Source organism: Amia ocellicauda, chromosome 15 (assembly GCF_036373705.1).
Source record: "Amia ocellicauda isolate fAmiCal2 chromosome 15, fAmiCal2.hap1, whole genome shotgun sequence".
In the NCBI taxonomy this organism is placed as follows: Eukaryota; Metazoa; Chordata; class Actinopteri; order Amiiformes; family Amiidae; genus Amia; species Amia ocellicauda.
Window position 1 is genome coordinate 26845317 of NC_089864.1, and position 9005 is coordinate 26854321.

Genomic DNA, 9005 nt, shown 5'->3' on the forward strand with positions numbered 1-9005 from the left:
ATGCATTCCAGTTACACAAGATTCTGGAACTTCCAACCTCAAAATCAGAAATTATCAGGAGCTCATCTGCACAATATCATGCACACTCAGCATCATCTACCAACTGGTTTTCATCTAGCTATGCAAGGGGCAAGAGAAAGAAGGGAATAAAGAAAAAGAAAATGCTGGTCAATCGAATGTGTTACGAAAGCCGACTGTTGCAGCATAAGTGAGGGTCTTTGGAACTGTACGGGGCTGGAATAAGATGCCAAAAATCAAATTGTTCTGAAAAAGAATATCAAGGATGCATACATTCATTACAGGTCAAATTCAGGTGAAAGGTTGTACAGACCTTTCTAAATGATAATACATAAATTATGTGTTAATTAGTCTGTTTAAACAAATCACCAATTGATTCAGGCAATTAAAGAGTCAAATGAAGTGAAAACCCAGAATAACTTTTAAGCCTTGAGGACTGAAGTTGCCCTCCCCGCTCCCCCTTCACACCCACTGTGAAATAATACATCTTTGTGCAGCACATGAGTGTAAAAGACAAATGAAAATCAATGAGATTGATAAAAGGACAAACAATGAAATTGACACAAACTTCCAAGATTAAACCAAACCCTCAGGCCCCCAAAGACATTCAATACAGACAGACAATCATAGGCAGGGTGTTTAGAATCAGGGGTACCAATTTCTTATCCGCAGAAAAGATTTGCAATATTAATGCTAGTATTCCTTTATTAGAATGCCAAGTACAGGCTGGTACTTGTTGTTCACACAGCTCTGGCACTCAACGTGATCTACTAGCTTTTATATACTTTTTATACTTTAAAAAACTCCTAGACACAAGCACAGACCATAAAACTCAGTACAAATCAAAATATTTATTGTTTTTTTTGTTTTCTATCTAGAATTTCCCAATTCAACACACACTTGCATGTTTCTCTCCAACGCATCACAATCATTTTTTGAAAGCTTCTTGCCAAGAGTTGATGCTTGCCATCAAAATAAATCACATGGAACAGCAAGTGAGAAGAATCCAGACGACCGATTCTTCAGTGGTCTTTAGCTCTATTTTGAGCCACAGTGAAAGGTGTGATAATGAATGGAATAGAAGACTTATCCATCAGTTTTTAAAACCATTTTATTATGTATCTGCATGTGACCCAAGATCAGCAAAGCAAAAAGAAACAGAACAGGTGTCATGATACAGCTCAAGGGAATATAGGTTTTATATGTATAAACAAACCAATCCTAAAACACTGCCCAGCATAACTCACAATCAAATTTAAAACCATATAATTTCAGTAGCAGAGTGACCACTGACTTAAATGCTTTGGTCTTCCTCAGGATTTCACTGAACTCTGCAACAAACCAATATCCATCTTTATGGTATCCTCCACAGGAAGTGCAAGCAATGGCCCACTTTGGATATAACAAGTGCTTTCATACTCTCATAAGAAAAAAAAGGTATTTGTTTGAAGCATGTTAATTAGAGAATCACTACCCATCAATCATTCAGGTGTTTTATATATTAATAGATTGAGGACAAATTTAATTCTGCAGTATATTCTAAAATGCTTTGGCAGTGAAGCTCACCGTAAAATCTGAATCCCAATGATACAAACACCCATTTCAAAATACCACTCATTCTGCTACTGTACTTCAGATGTCAGTATTACTCCTCCAATGCTTTATTAACCTGAATTTTAAAAGGTTCTACTTTGCCTCTGGAGTAATGCAGATGCCAATAGACAAAATACCCAAGAAAGAAGGCAGCCAGTTAAGGAAAATAAAAATAAACTTGTTGATTTGAGAAAAAAAAAATATGAAAAAAGAAAAACCTCATAACAAAGTATCAAGCAAGGACTTACTTTATACAACTAAAACATTATACTGGTTTACAATTATATCCAGATGGAGACCACTTTAAAAAGAGAATCAAGTAATACAATTGATTCACAATTAACTTGGTAAAACGGTAAAAACAATATATAGGCTACTGGAATATAATACAGAATTCCTAATATTATACATAGTAGATTGTGATTCCAAAACCCCTTATGCAGAAATTTACACTTGGAAAAATAAAAAATGAATGTTGTGCTGATGAAGAATGAAGAATGTAAGAAGAAGGATGAGAGTTATAGCTTCATAAATAAAATTTTAAAAACTGCTTAACTCAAGTTACATTAAAGCGGAAATATTTGTCGTTCTAAATATAACCTTGAAGCTTTCCGACTGTGAGCTAGCTTCGTGAGCTGTGCCTCCCTGGCTTCACTGAGCTTGACCCGTACTGGTCGGCTGGCAGTCCTCGCATTACCACTTAAGCTGTTTAATGCCAGGTGGCCCTCCAGTCATTCTGCCCCTTGGCTATGTAACTTGAGAGAGACAGTCAATTGGAATTATAACTGAGCAACCTGAAATCAATTATAATAGGCCATTGTATTTTATCCCTGTCACACCTGCATAACTGTAATTAAGAAAGACAATGTAAGTTGCTGACTGGTCACAATTTAATTACATCAGTATTTACCATGCTTTCACTATGTCTCTGAAAACTCTCAACATTTAACAAGCATTTGCTGGCTGTATGTCACTATATAGCTGGCTGTGTTTTTGTGTTTGTTTGTTTGTTTGTTTATTGTTTTTTCAAAACACTCATCTCTGTAATTAAATAGTTAACCACAAACAAACTGCAGAATAGAAGATCACATGAAATCAAACATTTTATATTCTGAAGAAATGCCAAGAAGAAAGCAAACAGAAAATACTCCAAAATCATCAGACTTGTGTTCACATCCCAATAGGCAATACCATTGCATGGACTGGAAACCAGCTACAACAGGTACAGACTGCCAACATCTATGTAACAAAGAGGAAGTACATGACAATTACTGGGTTTTGAAACGGGTCAGGTTAATAACCACTTTGGTTATTTTGCTCTAGTACAAGTCATCAAGTAGTCTCTGAGGTACTGGACAGTGCACTGTCAACAGAGATTGTGCTGTTCACATGAAAGAAAATGATTTTGGCAACCCAAGATCAGCAAAGCTAATAGAAAGTACACTTCATGCTATAAAGTGAAGAATCCAGATAATTGTCTGCAAAAGTGACACCATCAGATTGATCTCAGCAGCATACAGGACTAACGATGCAGGAACAAAGAGATGCACACCATTCACCTCCACACAGACACTACCAAGCACTCCAACCTTTCAAATGCTATCCTTTTTTTCTGATCTGTACAGGTGTTTAAGACTGCATGCACATATAATTGGCCCCATTTGACTTCATCAGTTCATCATTTACTGGTAGCTTATTTATAGAAAAGTATTGGGGTATATTAGTTAACCAGGTTGAAGACAGACTGAACAGTATTCTAATTAGTAGATTTATAGGCAGCACAAAGTTAAATTTATTTTTATCTCCCCTTTATATAGGTCCAACTCACGTGTCATACTTCTGCTCTATCCTATTACAGAGAGCAAACAATGTATTTTTTAACACGTTAGTTAAGAAAAGACTCTTCTTTCCACTTAACAAATTGCAAAAATCCCAAACTGACGCATCAAACCAACTGGGAAGTTCAAAATGTATTTTCTTGATAAATTCACAGTACTTTTCTACATCATCATACATCATGAGGTCACTCACAACAAGATTGAAACTACACTGAAAAGGAAAAATAAAAATAAGGTGAACTTTGATGTAAAGAGCGTTTGTGTTTGTATTGTAGGCTACTTGTTGCTTTTGGGAGGTCTAGGGGAATGTAACCTTTAGCTGCAATTAATGCACAGCTGGTTGAATAAAGGGCGATCAAAATAATGATGAATAATCCCCATAGAAAAGAGTGGCACCCTATGGGGCAAAAGCTTTTCAACCACTCATTTAAGGGTTAAATTCAGCGCCATTGTATGTTTTGTTTTACAACTCTGTACTACTATCATCACCAGACCCTGCCGAGACCAGAAGACTTCCCCAACAATATCCAATTATTCCAACTCGAGAGAAACGTTGGTTTTCCCAGGTCATCATGCTTTTCAAAAAAGTGCCCAAGCGGAATTAATTTAGAAATCAACCCATCAGCCGGTGTTTAGTGGTGTCTAAATGGGATTTAATTAACTCTGGGTTTATTTAAAAAAAGCAAATTGGTCATTATTCTACCAGACTACGCAGAGGTGGACATACTGTATTACCAAACACAACGTGCGAAAAAGGCGAAACCTGTGGATGCAATGGGATCGCAGTGGATTTAATCCCTTTGACACTCTCAATCAAGATACTGCAAAGAAAATAAATGTATAATCTAACAGTATCCTACGTCGGGTATTGAATCAGTCCGTCCGACTGTGAGTAGCCATTTAGGAGTACGTTGTAGGGGTAACTCATTCGCCCTCAGGTAAACCACCAGGAATCACGCCAGCACATTCATAAATACATTAGACAGTGAATAACGCTTAAGTTTAACACTCGGCATTTGCTAATGATCTTGGGGGAAATAAATGCATCTCATTAATGCAATGGAGGGGGATGCATTACAAATGTGTGCTTACCTTCTTCTGTATCATTGTTATCGACTATTCATGACACGCAATTAGATATTCAGTAAAATAATTAGATGCAATAAGCTTCATAACCGTAATTGTAAGCATTTGATTATTCCTATACAAACAAAAGCCAAAGCAGAAACAATAAAGCGGGTTGACGGCTGCATCTTTACCCTGGATTTACCCTTCATTTTGCACCGTTACAGAGCTGTATGTAGCTGCTGTACCTGGCGGACACCACCGTGCCGCACGGAGACACCCTGATCTGTTGTTTGGGTCAATACCTCCGTCTTTCCACCCCCCACCCTCGCTTTTTAAATCGCTTTCATGGTCTACACTCCTACAAAACCACAGCCCGAGCAAGGAGGCGGCTGTGTTTCCAATTAGGATAGTTTCAAATCTGCAAAAAAAAAACAGCCAAACACTACAGCAGGACCACACAGAAAACACAAGAGACGTCTCCCCCTTGCCCAGCACAGCAGTCAGTCTGACGAGATGAACAGACTAAAGATTGCCTTCTCACCTTTCTGCTTTGTCCGGCGGTTGTTAAATCGCTGCTCTCTTCCACGATTTAACACAATAACGCCAGAGAAATGTATAGGCTGTGCTATGTTACAACACTTATTTCTTTTTTCTCCCTCTCTCTCTCTCTCTCTCTCTCTCTCGCCAGCACTACCACTAGCTCCCCTGCCAGGGCGCTCCAGTGACGTCAGGGCCACGGTGCGCGTGCACGGCACTGCCCTCCGCCGCCGCCCGCGCGCGCTGAGTGCACACGCAGCCGCCATGTTGGGAAGGTCGCTGTCTGCCGCTTGCAACAAAAGGACGTGGAGCCACAAAGGCGAAGGGACACCCTGAGTTCAGCTTCTTTACACTCATCTCGAAATGTTTTGCAGATATGTACATAGGATGTGAACAATATTGTCGGTAAATGAATCACCCTCTACGTGCCATCCAGATTCGACGTCACTACTTTAGAAATCCATCTGACCGCATTGGGATTGACTGGTAACATAGGAAATGGTGGGGATGATGGTTGGCATCAGTTAACCAAACCAGAGAAGTTAAAGTAATACTGATCATCTGGTGATGACTGGGATCTTTTATTTTACAGTTCGTTACAGTTAGTTTTCCTCACCAACTGCTTGTTTGAACTGTTTCAGACCAGCCTAGTTTGGGGATTGTGCAGACTGATTGATAGTACTGGTTAGCACACACATCACAGTACTAGATACCTCGAATTCTTCAAGCCCAGAAGTTCACATTTTCAACCGTTCCAAATAAATTGCACTATTCGGCAAACAGAGCCACCTACTGTACTATCTGTCAAACTGTGCTACAGCACATACAGTGTAGTGAACTGTAAATTAATGTCAAATTAATCTTTTTTTTTTATTTATGATTGGGATACAACAATAATATATTGAAAAAGTATAACATTTGCATATAAAATTGCAGATAAACATTTGGGCTGTTAAAAAATAGAGAAAAACATAATATGTTGTCTGTGAAATTGAATTTCCCACTTGAAAGAATGTAGTTAAAATACATATTCAGCTTCATAATAACAACCATATGTCGTATATATATACCATGCATACAAAACAACAGGCAAAACAAACTTCATAATTGACAAAAAGATTTGGGCAATCCCTGAATTTCCTATGAAACCTATCACTGGTTGGACACTTGCAAGTCTGTGGGATATGAGGGCAGGGCAAGGAGCTATGTATAGTCTAAATGAGATGTTGCTTGCAGTGCAAATGGAAAAGGATGTATTGAGGGCCACATCAAAGGATGTGTGTATATTGTGTTCACCTCTCAGGTTGGTGACAAGGGCTGCAAGTGGTAAGCAATGTTAATTTAGTCACCAGTTTTTGATTTAGTCGTCTTAGTCAAGTCAACGAAAATGTCTAAAAGATATAGTCACATTTTAGTTGTTAACTTTTCTACTAAAATTGCACCTATATTGACCTAAAACCTACATACATTTAATTCAGTTTTAGTAAGCCTCTTTCACTCTTCAGTTTTGTTAAAATTTAAATTTCTGTAGTTAAAATCTTACAATACATTTTCTTAGTTTTGTATTGCCAGACTGCAGATTTCTGTATTCCAAGTACTGAATGCAAGGGTATTCGCAAATTAATTAGCTAACCAGCTAAATTGACACAAGCCACGCCACAAAAAAAAAACAGTTTGAGTATAATAGCTAATTATAATAATCGCAGTAACCTTATAAATAATGTAACTAGCTTTAATCAAACAATATATATATATATTTTTTAATCACATATGTGTCTTTATTTTATAGGGCATGATTGCACTCTCAAAACTTTTGATTCTTCTTAACTTTTCCATGCTCCTCCTTCACAAGCCAATTCACTGTAGATTTCAGTTGTGTACAGCTAATTATACATATGTACTGCATGGCATCAACAGTCATACATGCATGGGATTGGGTGCTATTTGACAGATAGCCAGTCGGTAAAATGGTGAGTTCTGAGTTTTAGTCAATCTGCTGATTTAGTCTCATCTTATTTTCGCCATAAAAGCAAAAACATTTAGTCATCATTGTCATCATCTTGGATGATTGTAGTCAGTTTCTTGTCGCCGCTGACTAAAGTGAAAAACAAATTGTTGATGACAATTTTCGTTATTAATTTCATCAACAAAATTACATTGGTGGTAAACCACATTCAATAAAATTAAGGCATTCTAGGTTGGCAGAATATCAGAGGAAATGATTAACAGATCTGTTGTATTACTGGCTCTTAGATGTGCATGACAAAGCTATGAAAAACCTGTTGTTAAAAAACCTACATTTTGTTTCAACCCATACTGAATATCCACTCAAGACTTTCTGTTACTTCCTGTGTTACAGGCTTCAAAGAGTACTTACAAAATAATCCAGTCCATCACATGGGAAAAACAAAAGCACGAGAAAACAACAGCATCTCCATACTTGACAAGAAAATAAAAGTTTGATTTATTCTTTTTGGTAGTTGTTGCTTTGGTTTTATAAAGGCTCTGCACATGAGGGACAGGTACCCATGTTATTTCAGTGGGATCCCCAGGACTCTGCTTCTGTGTCCAGGCTTTGGGAGTCTGTATGTGTTATGTGTCTGTATGGACACCGAATTGTGTCATCTCTCTATTGCCAAGCTCCACAAGCTTCTTCTGCATCAAAGCAGTTCATAGCATGGTGGTGTAAAGTGGGAGGAAGTCCAAGATGACATCTTAAATAGATTTACTTTGCTGAGCTCTAAGGAGCAAACTGCAAAAAGTAAGTAAATCTCTTTTCAGATCTAATTATCAATGATGTTAATATGCTAGGACTGTGATGTAGTTATCCTTACATTTCACTCTCGTCAAATGTTGAAAGCAGACAGGAAAATAAAAGAGAAATCGCATGAATCAAGCATATCTTCTGTGGCTGACTTGGCTTCGCAAGCATCAGAGACCAACACTCTTATTGACAACTATCATAACTATGCAGCCCTACCAGAATCCATTGACTACCAGTATCAATGAGGAATTTCTCCCTTTACCCATTACTCCAAGCAAACCCCCTGCTTCGAAAAAAGGTAAGTCAGAGCACATCTCAGACACCCCCACTATTGCTGATCATTGCCTCACTTTCACTTCTCATCAATTCCAGGTAAGATGCCCTGGAGAGACTGATTGAGGATAACATTCTTAAAATGTGGTGTTTAAAAAAAGGCAGTTGACTTCACTGAAAGGTTGATTTATTTGAAAAATGCATCAGAAAGTAGGAGGGACAGTTGGAACTTTGTGAGGAGCAAATTTCCGAATTACAGAGATACTGAAGGTGCTGGAATTTGAGGCTATATGGGGTTCCTGAGGTTGAAAATGAAGATAGGTGCAAAAAATCCATCCAGAGTTGTCAAGATGTATTTCCTGTAGGAAATATCAGAATCTGTGAGGCATTGCATGATAGGCAAGAGGATAACACCAAACATGGAGGATTTATTCTTCAGTTCACCTCACGTTTTTTTAGAGATGCGATATGGAAAGCCGCATAGAAGTCTTCATACTTACCTGACAATGGCTTATGGTTTGCTAAGGACCTCTCGATGGCTGATAGAGAAAGGAAGGCACAGTTGTGTCCAGCAGTGGAGAAAGCTCATAAGGAGGGGAAGGCTGTCTATTATATCGGGGGCGAGCATTCATCAATGGAACTGAAATGATTAATTATTCATGATAACCTAGATATTTTTTTGGGTTTACATTTTATACACACATCTGGACTTCAACTAAAATATCAATACAGCATAAAGCTGAACCTATTATGAGGTTAGGTATCCTTTTTTTTTTTTTTTTTTTTTTTTTTTACAATTTCATCATTAAAGTCAATTACTTGTTTGGTTTTATTAGCCTGTCATTTAATTCTTAATGAGAACCTTTTTTTAGGTTTGGCTTGCACATGGTTCAGAACACACGGCTGGTGTTATT

General features: G+C 37.8%; 1 protein-coding gene across 1 annotated transcript in view; it reads right to left on the minus strand.

Moving 5' to 3' along the window:
* LOC136771956 (ELKS/Rab6-interacting/CAST family member 1) overlaps window positions 1-5221 on the minus strand; it is a 315148-nt gene extending 309927 nt beyond the window's left edge. Inside the window, exon 1 of the mRNA XM_066724547.1 lies at window positions 5059-5221. The gene's annotated coding sequence lies outside the window, so the exon portion shown is untranslated. The remainder of the gene's footprint in view (window positions 1-5058) is intronic.
* Between the last annotated feature and the right edge of the window lie 3784 nt (window positions 5222-9005).